Source organism: Eptatretus burgeri, chromosome 13 (genome assembly GCF_056783735.1).
Source record: "Eptatretus burgeri isolate ZD-2024b chromosome 13, Ebu_testis_v1, whole genome shotgun sequence".
In the NCBI taxonomy this organism is placed as follows: Eukaryota; Metazoa; Chordata; class Myxini; order Myxiniformes; family Myxinidae; genus Eptatretus; species Eptatretus burgeri.
In genome coordinates this window covers 19,412,873-19,431,773 of record NC_140973.1, presented here as the reverse complement: position 1 = coordinate 19,431,773, position 18,901 = coordinate 19,412,873, and positions in this window count along the sequence as shown.

Here is an 18,901-nt window from a genome sequence, read left to right as displayed (position 1 = left end):
TGAATACTCAAGTATTTATTGTGCCTTCCATGGATTGTAAAGCATGCTGGCCTTGTTTTTCAGCTGTGAGGGTTGGTGGTGGCTGGGGGTGTGTCGTGACGTCACAATGCTGCCCTTGATGAAAGCTTGTTACATCAGCCGTTTGTACTCAAGATATCGAGCCTGACAAATGTCAATGTCTTACTGCCAATCCCATAGTAATTAGTAAACGGGAACCATTTTCAGTTTGGCTGTCTTACAAAACCAGGGTATCTTCATCTGTTTATGTTTTGAAGTTTGTGCAAGGTGCAAATCTAACCCTCACTGTATATCTCCTGCCAAGACTAAACCGAGCGGTCCCTTTTACCCCGGGCTCAAAACTCATCACCAGTGCTGTACTGTGGTCCAAATTCGTTTGGTATAGATAACGTATGCTATTTATTTATTTTTAACAGGAATTATTTTTGACTCTTAAACTTCTGTTTCCATTGTTATGAGTTGTTAGTATTTTGTTTGAACTTGAATTTAGGTTTATCTTGAAATAGTTTTGTGCAATCTTCTGCTATAAATACTCTTTTACTGTGTGTGTGTTTGTGTGTGTGTATGTGTGTGAGATTGTGTGTGTGTGTGTGTGTGTGTTTGTGTGTGTGTATGTGTGTGAGATTGTGTGTGTGTGTGTGCATGTATGTTTGTGTGTTGTGTGTGTGATTGTGTATGTGTGTATGTTTGTGTGTGAGATTGTGTTTGTGTGTGTGTGTCTGTGTGTGTGTTTGTGTGTGTGTCTGTGTGTGTATGTTTGTGTGTGTGTCTGTGTGTATGTGTGTGTGTACATGTGTGTGCGTGTATGTTTGTGTGTATGTGAAATTGTGTTTGTGTGTGTGTGTGTGTGTGTGTGTGAAATTGTGTTTGTGTATGTGTGTGTATGTTTGTGTGCGAGATTGTGTATGTGTGTGTATGTTTGTGTGCATGTATGTTTGTGTGTGATTGTGTGTGTATATATATATGTTTGTGTGTGTGAAATTGTGTATGTGTATGTGTGTATGTTTGTGTATGTTTGTGTTTGAGATTGTGCTTGTTTGTGTGTGATTGTGTGTGTATGTTTGTGTGTGTGTGATTGTGTGTATGTGTGTGTATGTGCATGTGTGTGTATGTTTATGTGTGTGTGTGTGTGACTTTGTGTGTATGTGTGTGTGTATGTTTGTGTGTGTGAAGAATCTTCTTTGACCTCTATACAATTCCATACCCCTGGGCCAATCTCCATTAAGTTTTTCAAATGCGTTTGTGGTACACAGGGTGAAGTCATGGGCACACAATCTCCCCCCCCCCTACTTAGCTGACACACAATCTCCCTCCCCCTCTCCCCATCCCCACCACACATGTTGTGTCCAAAGTATGACAGTTTTTGTTTTTGCATCAGCACCTACTTTATGTACATGGTGATAGTGATGGTGATGGTGGTTTAATTTCTTCAAGCACTGATTTCTTTGTTTTTCTTGCAGTCCATGGAATTTTTAACATTCGTCTCCAACATCATATTTCAAAATAGTCAATCTTCATCCTTTCTTTCATTATCACTGTCCACAACTCACATCCATATATTGCAACGAGAAATACCAGATCATTCCCCAGCCTCCTCTTGGTTTGTTTTGTCACATGTTTGTCTTTCCAGATGTTTCTCAATCCTGACAATGCTGTTTTCTCCACATTCCCCACTCATTTCAATCTTAGAACCCAGGAAGATGAAACCTTGCACTAGTTGCACCAGATCGTCTCCCAATGTGAACATGTCGATCTTCTCAGTTGACAAGATTTTAATATTTTTCGGTTTAAATAAAGACCAGTCTTTCTCATTTTCCTTCTTCACTGTCTGCACCAGTTTCCTCAAGACCTCTTTACTTTCTGTCAACAGAGTGGTATCATCAGCATATCTCATGTTGTTGATACATCTTCCTCAAATCCTGACTCGAACCTCCATGTCATCCAAGTTTCATTTGTCTGAGCTGTTTCACCCAAGTTTCATTTGTCTGAGCTGTTTCATTTGTCTGAGCTGTTTCATCCAAGTTTCATTTGTCTGAGCTGTTTCATCCAAGTTTCATTTGTCTGAGCTGTTTCATCCAAGTTTCATGCACCCGAGCTGTCTGACCCGTTTTCCAATTCCAAACCATTCCGTCTCTCCGTCTCCGTCCGTCTCCGTCCGTCTCCCTGTCTCCCTGTCTCCCTCTCTCTCTCTCTCTCTCTCTCTCTCTCTCTCTCTCTGTCTCTCTGTCTCTCTGTCTCTCTGTCTCTCTGTCTCTCTGTCTCTCTCTCTCCATATTCTGTTCTTAATGTAGCTTCTTGTTTAGTGTGTCAGACATATCAGGTGCTCCGAGATCCCCATTGCTCTTGGCATAATCCACATCAATTCATGATCAACATCATCGAAGATTTTGTAAAAGTCGATAAAACAGAGAATCACCTTCCTTTGATATTCCCTTTCCTTTTTTCCATGATGCACCTCAGATTGGCGATTTCATCCCGAGTACCTCTTCCTCTTCTGAAACCTGCTTGCCCAACGAGCATTTCTCGCTTCACGAAGTCTTCTGTTCTGTGTTGATGACCTTGAGTAATATTTTGCTCGTTTGTGAAATCAAGACAATGGTCGGTTATCTGAACAGTCTGGTGGTGCTACACCGTACACATTTACATTGACAATTTGTGTCGTGAATTGAACCCCCTCGACTGAATTTTTTGAAAAGCTAAAACCTTCTCGGGCACACCCCAAGTACAACCACCAAATTTCAACTTGTTAAAAGCACCCGCTCCCTTTGGGAGTGACAAAAGGGGATTCATGTGTTTGTGCACATGCACACCATGTGCTGAGGGCGGTGTGTTAATATTCTTATTATTATTCTTTAATGGCCACAATTATTCCTATGTTCTTGTGGGGTTGGCTGGGGAAAGTTAGAAAACTTAGCCCAAGTCTTTCACGAATCGACTGGTCAGGCCTGACGTTTGACTAAGGTTCGGGCAGGAATTTGGAATTATATCATGGACTGAACAAACAAAATGTGTCTAGTTTTTAACTTTCATGTCCCACCTCTTGTGTTGAGCTGAAATTTTGCATATATTTAGTTTAAAAATCATTTATAGAGAATTCATAACTCATCAGGGCAAAAAGTTGCACATTCATTAGTTATGCTAATAAGCAACAACTATTGCGTCATCTTGTGTCATATATTAGATAGCCGTGTATAACTGAATGGGAATTCTAAAAATAAAGTACGTAGTCCATGTAGAGATAGGGACACTGTGTTGGTGATTGAGGTCCGACACATATACACACACACACACACACACACACACACACACACACACACACACACACACACACACACACACACACGTCCATTCAAATTTTAATATAAAATTGAGTGATATATATATATATATATATATATATATATATATATATATATATATATATGTGTATATATATATATATATATATATATATATATAGATATATGTGTATATATATAGATATATATATGTATGTATATATATTGTTGTAGATTTCCCACCTGTCGGCTTGCGAACGACCGCGTCTAACCAATAGCGGTCGCTTCGCCCACCGAACGGACAATCCAGTCGTGGATTTCTGGATCAACGCCGGAAACCAGCCACGGGTGTGTTTTTAAGCACACCACAACCTTGTTCGCACTCTACCCGTGCTACAGGGTCCGATCGCCAAATATTCGATTTACCTAATTATTCGCGCGGGTAGGTTACCGAGAGATTGTACCTCAACAGGACCGCTTGGAAACGAGCCGCTTAAGCAGCTCGCTTCCTTTTGGTATAACCGAGCGGGGTATTATCGCGCAGTCCCGTTGGACCCGATAACTTTACCGGCTATTTAAAAACCAACTATATTCCGAGTGCAAGATTGGGCAGTTCAATGAGGGAATGGAAGCAACGAACAGGTTTACATTCACACAAGGACATTTATTATAATAAAGCACGTATGCAATTAAACAAGGCAAAACACGTATGCTCGGAGGACAGGTGAGCTGAAACCCAGAACCTATCTCGAACCTCTCCACCTCGTGTGGTCTTCAAGTTGTTTCGACCCGGGCTCCAGCGAGAGCGAGCTGGATCCAATCGCCGTGAGCCGCGATCACGCCCGAGCTCACGTGAATCCTCCCGCGCTTCTCAACATGTGCTGGTGAGACGAGGCGCCGATCCTTCCTGTCGATGCACCGCTTCCCCCAAGGAACCACCTCCACGGAGAGGTCGATGAGTCACACCAAGCCGGGAACCAAAAATGGAGAACAAAGAGCTCCACGAACCAAGAAAAAGAAGCCACCACTCGCAGCTCGAGCCGAGCGACCGGCTTAACTTTCTTCCAAACAGGGCAGCTTGAAGCAAAAAGCCCTCCTGAGCCAAGCAGAAGCCGAAGCTCATGGAACCATCACAGGAAAAAGCCTCCAAAAAGCCTCCTCCCGAGCCAGGCCTCAGCCGAAGCTCACTAAGCCAGCCGAAGCAAAAAGCTTCCGAAGGCCTCAACCCTAACCCAAGCCAACCAGGACCCGAAGGTCTGCTGAACGGCTACTCTCTGCCGAACCAAAAAGCTTACTCATCCACTTCCCAACACGAACAAAGCGAAGATCTCCTCTTATCCTTCTCCCGCTCTTCCCCCGCTCCCAGCATGACTCATGACTCATAACTCATGCCCTCGTGCTCCATCCCCTGCTCAGCCACGGGTGGGGGGAGTTGTTGACATCATGATTCACGGGACGGCAGGGTTCTTCTTGCTCTTCGCAGAAGAGGGGAAGGGATGTCTCCATTGTTCGTTCCCTCACTATTAAATAGATCCGCAGCGTATCTAATCGATTTCTGAACGTTTAAACAATGGAAGGTGAGCTATCTCGGGAAGAAGCACTTATCGACACAGCTGACTAAAGGAACCTGGATGTTGTGTGCAATCGAATTCCAAATTCGTAACACTACCCCCTCCCCTTTTTACATAATCGTCCCAAGTCGTCAAATTTTCGTGTGAGCAGCATGTGTAAGTTTTCCCCTAATACATTCTACCTTCGGATCCCTGAGTGCGAGATTTCTTTATATGTGTCCCAAAAATAAATAACCTAATGCGCTGCGTAATTACCTAAACAAACTCTCACAGACTCATTTGTACAACTTAACTAAAATTGCCAGCGCTAAAACAAACATGCCGGTGGGGTTCCACGTATTTACAGTTTTCACTCAACTTATCCATTACTTAACCATGGCCCAGGACTTGTGATCTGTGAAAGGGGAGAAGGTAAAAGTCATTTCAAAGTTCATTGATGCAGGGGAATGAATGGAGATGGTCGAAAAACACAAATGAGCATGATGGATGCACGGGCTGCCTGCAGGGCAGTCCTTGCAAAACTGGATGTTCCTGGCGCACATGGTGATGGATGGACAGGGGCAAACGCAAACAAGGGCTAGCAGGCATGGGGTCATGGCAGAGGCAGGCAAACTAGGCATGGCAATGCAAGCCCATGCAGAACAGGCGGCTGCAGCACAACAGGCCGGCAGGTGAAGCTGGCCAGCCTCTGGTGTGGTTCCATCAGGTCTGGAGGGAGTACGGTGGTTAGGCCGCTCTGAAGGCGGGCTCGGACCTAGCCTACTGTCTCCCCCCACTCTATCGCCTTTGGCTATCTCTGTCCATACCCACTCCCTTAATTTGTCACAAAACAAAATTTAGCCCCTCTTTATTTTTATTATTTTTATTTCCCTTTTATAATCGTCTCCCTAACCCCCTTTATTGTCTCTGTCCTTATAACCTATCCTGTCAACCTAGCCTACTCCCAACCCCTACGTTCACTCTCTGGAGGGAATAGGGAGAGACTAGCGTCCTGTCTCGAGGCCCAACAAAGCCTCAGAATGGCCTCCTCAGAGTTCAGCGATCTACCAAGGTGGGTCCAGTGGCCTACAACAAGCGAAGGGATGGATGGTGCGAAGGAGTACATCTAACTTTCCTAGCATTCATTAACCTGAAACTACCCCGGGGCTTTCCAAAAACACCCCACATTTTAAAACTATCGGTTCTAAAAACCATGATTCCCGTCGCCTGTGTTGGTGTCCATTATAAATTTGGGCCTTGCCCTCTAATTTTCATTCGTGCCATCGCACAATTTCCTGGCTGGGCAGCGTGGCTCAACAGGCAGGAACCCCCCCCCCCCTCTTCTGAACTCTAACCATGGCACCCCCAGGCCCGCAGGCTGCCTCCAAGCCTAGCTGCTCCCTATAAACGTGGGGGGTTGCCCTCTCTGGCATTGCCCCCCTCAGATGCCCACGTGGCGTGTTGATGCCCCGGGTCCCTTTCTGAGGGTCGCCCTTGCCCACGACACTGCCCCCGTGGCATTCTGGCGCTACGGGTCCCGTTTCCGACGGGTCGCCCGTGCCCACTACACTATCCCAGCCCCTCTTGGGCCCTTGGCCTACTCTGGTCGACTAGTCCGGTGCCTGGGGTGCCCACAAAACAAAACTCAACTTTCCACAGCCACGCTCCCAGCCGGTCCATGAACTCCTGCACCCCTCCAAACAGGTTTCGTGCCTTCTCTCTACACCAACAAAACGACCTCCTGTTAGTATATTTAACTACCCACCAACTAACATTAAACTGACCCCAGGGTCACTTGGGTGGGAATCACTCCTCCCCCCAATCAGTCATCGCACCATGCGTACCACATTAGCTCCACTCACACACTTGGGCCTGCTGTCCCACACTCATTCCTCACGCACTTTCCATTTTGCAACTCACACCAACACTCTATACTGCCATCCTCTAACTAAATCCCCTGACTAACTCATGCTCCCTCGTCATCCCTTAAAACTCATGCACGTTCCATTTACTCTACGTAGCTAAGCTACGTCTCCACTACACATTTCCAGTCTGTCCGTGTCTCCAAAAATCTAAAAATTCCCATTTCCTAAATCTAAACTAAAATCCCTCTAACTAATCCATTCCACGGGCTCCATGAGGAACAATTCACGTCCCCATGAAGCTGGTCTAACTAACTCTAACCCATCTCCCTAACTAGTAGTTCCTGTGCCCCCAAGCAAGGGGGTCTTCCACCCCCTGCCTGGGGCTCATGTCCACTCGAAGTGGCGAGGCTCGCTTTACTTCTTTTTTTTTCTTTACGCCCACCAGCGCGGAAACTCGCAGCCTGCGCTCTTTCCCCGTGACGTCATGGCAGCTGCTCGCGCTTCGCTCACCTCATCCCTCCTCGGATGGTAACATCCGGCAGGGATTCCCTTCTGCTGGATTTCAACCATGCAGCCACGACGTCACTGCGCATCCCAAAGCAAGCCCCACGTTCGAGGGGTTTCCCACACGAACACATGTGCTCTGCTCGTCGGAGCTTTACAATCACGCTCGCATGGAGAACCCGTCCGGTCAAAATCCATTGTCCAGCCTACCTTCTGTCCGTCCGCGGGATCGGCTAACATCCACCGGGTGCGTTTCCGGACCGGGTTTCACTCCCGCAGGCGCGCACGTGGCGGCCTTGTGCGTTGCACGTGCCAGGACCCCACGCTCGCTGCTGTGCCAATCCGGCACGGTCCTCAAAACAGCTACGGCCGCTACCCGGCTTTGTCCCTCATCTGTCGCAGTCGTCGTTGCCATTCAACGCGCACACTCCTGCGTGCCACGACGCTCACACACCTCACCATTACACTAGGACATGCGGTTGCAGTCTCCCGCATGCTAACCGCCATCTCCCTCTTATACCGCCACCTCACACACGCGGTCTCTCTCACTCACACACACCATACTACTCACACACGCGGTTCCTGTCACACACGGTGTTTCATCCACATGCGGTGCTTCATCCACACACGGTGTTTCATCCACACACGGTGCTTCATCCACACGCGGTGCTTCATCCACACGCGGTGCTTCATCCACACGCGGTGCTTCATCCACACGCGGTGTTTCATCCACACACGGTGCTTCATACACACCACGCGTGCTGGAAAGCACGCATTTCGGCACACTCGCAAACACACATTTCGACAACACACACACCGGAACAACCACGCTGGGAATTAGCACCACCACAAGGGGTCCCGGGGTTTCCATAACCCCCAAGCTCCGCGTGCACCCGTTCACAGCACTCGCCCCTCCTTACTCGCTCGGCACGACCGGACCCACCTGGTCGAGATCCGCCTCAAGGGGGCATATTCCCTCCCCTCATTCCTGAAGGAGGCTATCCGGGTGCTTGCACCGGGTCACGACACCGTCCGCCAGCTCGCCCATGATCCCTCGCTAACTCAACATGTGTGTGGTCGTCTTTAGTTTCTTCCACCGCGTCCAATTCATCCTCTATCTCCCGTCTCTTAGTTTCCGTGACTATTTGCGTTTCCGTCACCTTGTTCGTTTCCTTCGTTTCCACTATTATTTCTGCCGTCGTCACCTCGTGTCTCGTCTTACACGTTTCGGTCTCCCTTTTTAATTTTTCTCTCTCCGTCACCGTCACTCTCTCTCTGCCATTACGAGCCTCGTCCAACACGTCTCCCGTATTATTTTGTCCTCCACTGCGGAACCGACACAGTCCACACTCCCCCTCAGCTCGCTAGCTCCAGCACGTGGCACCGCCATTTTGAGCTCCACTGCCCGCGTTTCGCTCCTCGCAACCGCCATTATTGCCTTTTGCCCAGCTCAATGATTCAGCCCCATGCGCTGCATTTCACCCCGCATTTCTTTCATTTCCTCTTTCATATCGTTTCCCATTTGTTGCACATTCGTTTTCATGCCATCTTTTGTGGCCATGTTATCCTTCATCTCTTTTATAGACAGCATCATCCGCATTAACAATTCCCCCACTTGGCTGATCTCAGCCGAACCCGACGAAGCCGAATCGCCTCGGTCGGTCACGGTTTCACTGGGGGCCGGGGAGGGATTTTAACGGAGGAGGGGAGGGTGTCATACACCGCGGCCACCACCGCTGCGCTCATTGCGGATTCTGCATTTATTTGTGGGGAATAGTCAACCTGCATAATGGGAGTGTCCTGCATGGTTATTTCGCCCTGAGCCATGATTTCTAACATTTCTAAATTCATTACCCCCTGCTGCCGTTCGCCTTGAACTGCCATCTTGCGTATCGGAAATAATTTAAACTCGGAATTTAACGGAACCGGAGGGTCGCCTTGCAAACCCTTGATCCGGTTCCGTTAATTTAGTGTGGAGGGAATGAATCTGTACCCCACGTCCTGACACCAGTGTTGTAGATTTCCCGCCCGTCGGCGTGCGAACGACCGCGTCTAACCAATAGCGGTCGCTTCGCCTACCGGACGGACAATCCAGTCGCGGCTTTCCGGATCAACGCTGGAAACCAGCCACAGGTGTGTTTTTCACCACACCACAACCTTGTCCACACTCTACCCGCGCTACAGGGTCCGATCGCCAAATCTTCGATTTACCTAATTATTCGCGCGGGTAGGTTACCGAGAGATTGTACCTCAACGGGACCGCTTGGAAACGAGCGGCTTAAGCAGCTCGCTTCCTTTTGGGATAACCGAGCGGGGTATTATCGCGCAGTCCTTTTGGACCCGATCACTTTACCGGCTATTTAAAAACCAACTATATTCCGAGTGCAAGATGGGGCAGTTCAATGAGTGAATGGACGCAATGAACAGGTTTACATTCACACAAGGACATTTATTATAATAAAGCACGTATGCAATTGAACAAGGCAAAACACGTATGCAATTATACAAGCAACAAAAGCACGACAAAAGAACTACGACCGTTTATACGAAATGCAATGCAAACATTTACAGCACACAAAGCACTTAATAATTTCCTACTTATTAGACGGGCCCACTGAGACACGTACGCACACACACACACCCAAGAAATGGTGGCAGAGGCCTTTAATAACGGACTTCAGCTCGGAGGACAGGTGAGCTGAAACCCAGAACCTATCTCGAACCTCTCCACCTCATGTAGTCTTGAAGTTGTTCGGACCCGGGCTCCAGCGAGAGCAAGCTGGATCCAATCGCCGTGAGCTGCGATCCTTCCCGAGCTCCCGCGAATCCTCCCGCGCTTCTCAACATGTGCTGGTGAGACGAGGCGCCAATCCTTCCCGTTGATGCGTCGCTTCCCCGAGGAACCACCTCCACGAAGAGGTCGAAGAGTCGCACCAAGCCGGGAACCAAAATGGAGAACAAAGAGCTCCACAAACCAAGAAGACGAAGCCACCACTCACAGCTCGAGCCGAGCGACCGGCTTAACTTTCTCAGCCGAAGCTCACAAAGCCAGCCGAAGCAAAAAGCTTGGGAAGGCCTCAACCCTAACCCAAGCCAAACAGGACCCGAAGGTCTGCTGAACGGTTACTCTCTGCCGAAGCAAAAAGCTTACTCATCCACTTCCCAACACGAACAAAGAGAAGATCTCCTCTTATCCTTCTCCCGCCCTTCCCCCGCTCCCAGCGTGACTCATGACTCATGCCCTCGTGCTCCATCCCCCGCTTATCCACGGGTGGGAGGGAGTTGTTGACATCATGAGTCACAGGACGGCAGGGTTATTCTTGCTCTTCGCAGAAGAGGGGGAGGGATGTCTCCATTGTTCGTTCCCTAACTATTAAATCGATCCGCAGCGCATCCAATCGATTTCTGAACATTTAAACAATGGAAGGTGAGCTATCTTGGGAACAAGCACTTATCGACATAGCTGACTAAAGGAACCTGTATGTTCTGTACAATCAAATTCCAAATTCGTAACTATATATATATATATATATATATATATATATATATATATATATATATATATATATATATATATATATATATTATATACATACATATACATATATATATATATATATATATATATATATATATATATATATATATATATATATATATATATCTGTATCTTCTTCTTCTTCTTTCGGCTGCTCCCGTAAGGGGTCGCCACAGCGGTCATCCGTATGATCCGCATAGTGATTTGGCACATGTTTTACGCCGGATGCCCTTCCTGACGCAACCCTGGTCGCCTCTTACGAGACAGGGATATGGTACACCTATTTTAACCGGGATATATACCGGCCCAGTATACTGGTTCTCATTTTGCCAACCTCGGAAGGATGACAGGCTGAGTCAACCCCCTGGTGTATTAATTCAGTGGCTCAACAGGGCTTGAACTCAGGACCTTTTGGATCCCAAGCCGCTGCCCCAACCACTGCGCCAACACCAGGCTGTATATATATATATATATATATATATATATATATATATATATATATATATATATATATATATATATATATATATATATATATATATATATATATATATTGTCACCGCAACAATGTATATGTATGTATGTATATATATATATATATATATATATATATATATATATATATATATATATATATATATATATATATATATATTGTTGCGGGCCGGCGGGGTCGGGTAAGAAGACCACTAGGCGGGGAAGCCACGTCGATTCCCACAAGACTCCCCGGAATTGGAGGCCGTCGTACACGGAAAACTCCGTGACGCGGCGGGTCGCTTAACCGACTGTGGACGCTAATAACTCAACCGCGTGACCTAGGGTCCTCCCGTCTATGGAATTGGGTTACCTAATTAACCACGTGGTTTAATTACCGGGGAACCACGCCCTCGGTACGCCTTGTCCGAACCGGATCACTTTTCCGGATTGGATGCAGCCGAGCGACACTGCCAAGGACGTACCGGCTAGAAGGAATGGATCGTTGTGAATAAAGACCCGGCTAAACTTAGACTCGAACCATTGCTGGACCGATGAGAGAAAAGATAAAGGTGAACTGGGAACATTCCCAATGACAATTATTTATTAACAGCAAGCAAGGAAAAATATGTGGTACGACAAGATTTATTGGGTATGTAATGCAGGGAAAGAGGAGAGAGGTATGGGGGTTGCGACAATAATACAAGCAACTTACTAAAGCAGACAGTGCAGACTTGCCATGAGATTATTAACAGCAAAATCAATCAGGATCTTCTACAGGCTTACTTAACGGACAGGCGCCAGCACATTCAGACACACACACAGAAAAGGAAACCCCAATGAAAAGGGACTTTTGTAGCCAGTGAGGGAGGGGAGTTGAGGTTATAGCTTTTGGTACCTGGGCGTTTCGGGGGAGGGATGCTCCGTGGTGCGGTACCCGACAATAGTCGCGTTGTTCTGGCCACAGCCGCATGTGTGGAGATCGTGTTCTTGAGTGGAGAAGGGCGGAGTGCAGAGGGCGAGGGTGGAGCAGTAGGTGTGACCAGGCAGGAGGCGGTTCGTCGAGGCGAGACGTGGGCAGAGTGAAGTAGCAGGAACACTCCGCATGAAGAACACCCACACCGAACACAACTCACACTTTCACGGAGGACTTCTCCGTGCTTTATAGAGCCAGGAGCTCGGGGGAGGGGCCATGCCGAATCCGACGTCATCGCCTGAGTTGGCATTCTGACTGACCCCGACCCCTCACGTGGTCTGCCAGCCTGGGCCAGGTTTCAGGCAGACGCCGGTCCAGCCCGCCCACTTGGGTGCTAAAGCATACGTGACTCGCCGCACATGTCTGGTTTTGGGTAGACAGTGGATGCTCAAAGCGCTAGTCCAGCCCAAGGCGCACGTCGCGGATTTTTCCTCAGAAAAGAAAAAGAGTGAGGATGAAATAAAAAGGGAAAAATGATTTAATAAACAAACGATTAGACCATCGCAACACACTCCCTTGTCTTACCACTAAACAAAAGGAAGGGGTCTATCTGCATGTATATTACTGGCATAACTGTCTCGGGACACCTATCTGTTGTATGCATACGGTTCCGAGAACCGCAACAATATACAGTATATATAGCACGAACCACTCGCTCAGGGTGATGGAGTACCAACCACTCACTCAGGGTGACCGAGCATGAATAACTCGCTCAGGGTAATGGAGCACGAACCACTCACTCATGGTGATGGAGCACGAAGCACTCACTCAGGGTGAAGGAGCATGAATAACTCGCTCAGGGTGATGGAACACGAATCACTCACTCATGGTGATGGAGCACGAAGCACTCACTCATAGTGACGGAGCACGAACCACTCCCTCAGGGTTACGGAGCACGAACCACTCACTCAGGGTGATGGAGCATGAATAACTAGCTCAGGGTGATGGAGCACGAAGCACTCACTCATGGTGACGGAGCACGAACCACTCCCTCAGGGTTACGGAGCACGAACCACTCACTCAGGGTAACGGAGCATGAACCACTTGCTCAGGGTGACAGAGCACGAACCACTCGCTCAGGGTGATGGAGCACCAACCACTCACTCATGGTGATGGAGCACGAAGCACTCGCTCAGGGTGACGAAGCACCAACCACTCACTCAGGGTGACGGAGCACGAACCACTCACTCAGGGTAACGGAGCATGAACCACTTGCTCAGGGTGACCGAGCATGAATAACTCGCTCAGGGTAATGGAGCACGAACCACTCACTCATGGTGATGGAGCACGAAGCACTCGCTCAGGGTGACGAAGCACCAACCACTCACTCAGGGTGACGGAGCACGAACCACTCACTCAGGGTGAAGGAGCATGAATAACTCGCTCAGGGTGATGGAACACGAATCACTCACTCATGGTGATAGAGCACGAAGCACTCACTCATAGTGACGGAGCACGAACCACTCCCTCAGGGTTACGGAGCACGAACCACTCACTCAGGGTAACGGAGCATGAACAACTCGCTCAGGGTGACAGAGCACGAACCACTCGCTCAGGGTAACGGAGCACGAACCACTCGCTCAGGGTAACGGAGCACGAACCACTTGCTCAGGGTGACAGAGCATGAACCACTTGCTCAGGGTGACAGAGCACGAACCACTTGCTCAGGGTGACAGAGCACGAACCACTTGCTCAGGGTGACAGAGCACGAACCACTTGCTCAGGGTGACAGAGCACGAACCACTTGCTCAGGGTGACAGAGCACGAACCACTCGCTCAGGGTGACAGAGCACGAACCACTCGCTCAGGGTGACAGAGCACGAACCACTCGCTCAGGGTGACAGAGCACGAACCACTTGCTCAGGGTGACAGAGCACGAACCACTCGCTCAGGGTGACAGAGCACGAACCACTCGCTCAGGGTGACCGAGCATGAATAACTCGCTCAGGGTAATGGAGCACGAAGCACTCGCTCAGGGTGACGAAGCACCAACCACTCACTCAGGGTGACGGAGCACGAACCACTCACTCAGGGTGAAGGAGCATGAATAACTCGCTCAGGGTGATGGAACACGAATCACTCACTCATAGTGACGGAGCACGAACCACTCCCTCAGGGTTACGGAGCACGAACCACTCACTCAGGGTAACGGAGCATGAACAACTCGCTCAGGGTGACAGAGCACAAACCACTCGCTCAGGGTAACGGAGCACGAACCACTTGCTCAGGGTGACAGAGCACGAACCACTCGCTCAGGGTAACGGAGCACGAACCACTTGCTCAGGGTGACAGAGCACGAACCACTTGCTCAGGGTGACAGAGCACGAACCACTTGCTCAGGGTGACAGAGCACGAACCACTTGCTCAGGGTGACAGAGCACGAACCACTTGCTCAGGGTGACAGAGCACGAAACACTTGCTCAGGGTGACAGAGCACGAACCACTTGCTCAGGGTGACAGAGCACGGACCACTTGCTCAGGGTGACAGAGCACGAACCACTTGCTCAGGGTGACAGAGCACGAACCACTTGCTCAGTGTGACGGAGCACGAACCACTCGCTCTGAATGACGTGGTGTGACAAAAGTGTCCGCAGAGAGTGAACAATTCACTCCAAATGAAGTAGCGCGGTACCGCTATCGACAATGAGTGCTCAGCAAGTGGTTTAAGCATTCATACAAGCACTTCAATTAAATGGTTGATAAGGAATGGTTGGCCAGGTTGTCACTGCATACCATAAAGGATCCCTTTAACTTTAAAGCCCATCTTCACCGTGCACACAGCAGTTAATTAAATAAAATGAATTAATTAAATAAAATGCCTTAATCTACAAAAGAGTTGCAGCTTAATGCAGAACAAACCTGGAGATATCGCAAAGTTCAATCGCCCGTGAAATAAACATTGCAGAAAATCCGCCATATTGCCTGCTCGTCTGTGTGCACGTCACGTGGTACATCGGTTCAGGGTCCACGCAAACGTTGTAGCTTTTTTTTTTTTAAAGTCTGTTTTTTTTTACCAGATTTCCTTTGATTCTTTGTCGAACACCTCATGAAACCTCTGAAAATATAGACACAGATCTGGCAGACGCTATAGATAGGCAGTACCTCACCCTCACTCCCTCCTTTCCCTTCCTTGTTACTCATCCTCCCCTCTTAATATTCCCGTCAGCAAAGTGACAGGTAGTATTTGCTGGTGCAGTATTCAATAAGGATTGTGTGTGTGTGTGTGTGTGTGTGTGTGTGTGTGTGTGTGTGTGTTTGTGACTGTGTGTGTTTGTGTGTGTGTGTGTGTTTGTTTGTGTGTGTATGTTTGTGTCTGCGAAGCCTCTGATTTCTATACAATTCCACACCCCTGGGCCAATCTCCACTTGGCAGCACTTGGCATTGCATTCATGTTGGCAGTACCCAGGGTCAGGTCATTGGCCCCCCAAAAAGGGGGCACCGACCGCACTATCCCCCACCAGGCTGCGGATGTTTTTAATTTACATAAATATGAATCTCCTACGGCACTGTTGAGTTCAGATTTGATATTATTCTTCACTGCAGATTTTGTTTTGGTTAATTTGCATTCACAGTCAGCAACCATATCGATATGTAATCATATCGGTGATACTGACAATATTTTTATACACCACCCTTTCTTTGAGCAGTATTGACTGGGTATAAAACACCTTCCTACACTTAACTCCATTGTTTTAGGTCCGATATCAAAAATCCAAACACATAATTATCAACTCAGGGTTGTTATTCAGAAATTCAGGAATAACAACCTGTGACTGCAATCATGACACAAGTTCTTCGTTATCTCAAATATCAACATTTCGATTCTTTATTAGTAAAACGGTACAAGAAAGAAATTAACATTTTAATTCAGAAAGCCCCAGACGTGTGTGTGTGTGTGTGTGTGTGTGTGTGTGTGTGTGTGTGTGTGTGTGTGTGTGTGTGTGTGTGTGTGTCTGATTATCTATCTATAATTCCAGCAATGTGTGTGTGTGTGTGTGTGTGTGTGTGTGTGTGTGTGTGTGTGTGTGTGTGTGTGTGTCTGTGACCGCTGTTTCTCGACAACCACTGGTCCGATCTAATTGAAACTTGCCAGGTATATTGCTGGGGACCTGAGGATGTGCCTTTTCGAGGTTTGATATTAATCGGACAAGTGGTTCCCAAGTTATGGCCATTTATTTACCAACCAATGACAGGACACGGTGCTGCGTAGGCGTGGCCGATGGGTAAAGGGCGCCATTTAGTTACCAATGACAGGACACGTTGCTGCATAGGCGTGGCCATTGGGGAAGAGATCTTCAGCCGCATTCCCCATTACGGGTTACAACGTACGGACTTCCGGATAGTGATGACTTGATGTATTCTAATAATTTCTCGATTTCTTATGCACACTATAGATAAACACAATGCCCCAATCCAGTCGTCGTTTATGAGAGCGAAGGAACGGCCTGTGTGGTTGTTTGAGTTTTATTTTAGTTTTTTTGCATGTACGGCCACGCACGTACGGGCACGCGAGAGCGAAGGAACGGCCTGTGTGTTTGTTTCTGGCAACAGAACGGCCTGTGTGTTGTTTGAAAGTTTTTTTTTAATTTAAAAAAAAAATTTTTTTTGCACGTACGGCCACGCACGAGTATTATAAAATTTGATCGATGCATCGATGATAAGTGAACCGGATTTCACGGGTTTGACCCGTTCTCGTATCATCAAAACCCGTAATGGATGGAAAGTTTGATCCATTTTAAAAACGCAATGTTTCGTTTCGATTCCATTCGCAAGGATTGACAGACACACAGACTGTTAGACCTGGGATGCGTTCATTTACTAAGATTAGTGGCTTAAGCACTCAAGCAAGCATTCCACCCCAAGCGATAGCAAGCTTATTGATAATAGAGCACAGCCGAGGTCTGTTCGGTTTACCAAGAAGCCAGCGTTTCGTTGGGGTGCTTGCTTGATTGCTTAAGCACTTGGCAAGCGCTCTACAAGTTGATTGGTAATGGAACATACACACCCCTGGAGCGACCTGCAGCCAACACGCAATGTCCCCCTCGATTCAATTGGCTTTGTGGCGTCATGAGCTTTCTCTCACTGAAAGACACGTCACAATCCTCTGGGATTGCACACGTAGTAATCACTTCCGATCGAGTCTAATAAATAAATAACCCGGTTTTAATTCCCACCAACCCGTTTTTTGTCACCTCCAACTTGCCATGTATATTTATGTCATGTTGGCGAAATGGCTTAATACCAGATTGGCCGATGAGCGGAGTGGTGATTTACAGGCTGGCAGATGAGCGGAGTATTGGTTTATCGAGTGGCAGATGAGCAGACTGGTGGTTTATCAACTGGCAGATGAGTGGAGTGGTGATTTATAGGCTGGCAGATGAGGAATGGTGGTTTATAGGCTGGCAGATGAGTGGAATGGTGATTTATAGGCTGGCAGATGAGTGGAGTGGTGGTTTATAGGCTGGCACATGAGTGGAGTGGTGATTTATAGGCTGGCAGATGAGTGGAGTGGTGATTTATAGGCTGGCAGATGAGTGGAGTGGTGATTTATAGGCTGGCAGATGAGGAATGGTGGTTTATAGGCTGGCAGATGAGTGGAATGGTGATTTATAGGCTGGCAGATGAGTGGAGTGGTGATTTATAGGCTGGCAGATGAAGAATGGTGGTTTATAGGCTGGCAGATGAGTGGAATGGTGATTTATAGGCTGGCAGATGAGTGGAATGGTGATTTATAGGCTGGCACATGAGTGGAGTGGTGATTTATAGGCTGGCAGATGAGTGGAGTGGTGATTTATAGGCTGGCAGATGAGGAATGGTGGTTTATAGGCTGGCAGATGAGTGGAATGGTGATTTATAGGCTGGCAGATGAGTGGAGTGGTGATTTATAGGCTGGCAGATGAAGAATGGTGGTTTATAGGCTGGCAGATGAGTGGAATGGTGATTTATAGGCTGGCAGATGAGTGGAGTGGTGATTTATAGGCTGGCAGATGAGGAATGGTGGTTTATAGGCTGGCAGATGAGTGGAGTGGTGATGTATAGGCTGGCAGATGAGGAATGGTGGTTTATAGGCTGGCAGATGAGTGGAGTGGTGATTTATAGGCTGGCAGATGAGTGGAGTGGTGGTTTCTCGGCTGGCAGATGAGTGGAGTGGTGATTTATAGGCTGGCAGATGAGTGGAGTGGTGGTTTCTCGGCTGTCAGATGAGTGGAGTGGTGATTTATGGGCTGGCAGATGAGTGGAGTGGTGGTTTATCAACTGGCAGATGAGTGGAGTGGTGATTTATGGGCTGGCAGATGAGTGGAGTGGTGGTTTCTCGGCTGGCAGATGAGTGGAGTGGTGATTTATAGGCTGGCAGATAAGTGGAGTGGTGGTTTCTCGGCTGTCAGATGAGTGGAGTGGTGATTTATGGGCTGGCAGATGAGTGGAGTGGTGGTTTATGGGCTGGCAGATGAGTGGAGTGGTGGTTTATCAACTGGCAGATGAGTGGAGTGGTGATTTATGGGCTGGCAGATGAGTGGAGTGGTGGTTTATCGGCTGGCAGATGAGTGGAGTGGTGGTTTATGGGCTGGCAGATGAGTGGAGTGGTGGTTTATGGGCTGGCAGATGAGTGGAGTAGTGATTTATGGGCTGGCAGATGAGTGGAGTGGTGGTTTATGGGCTGGCAGATGAGTGGAGTGGTGGTTTCTCGGCTGGCAGAT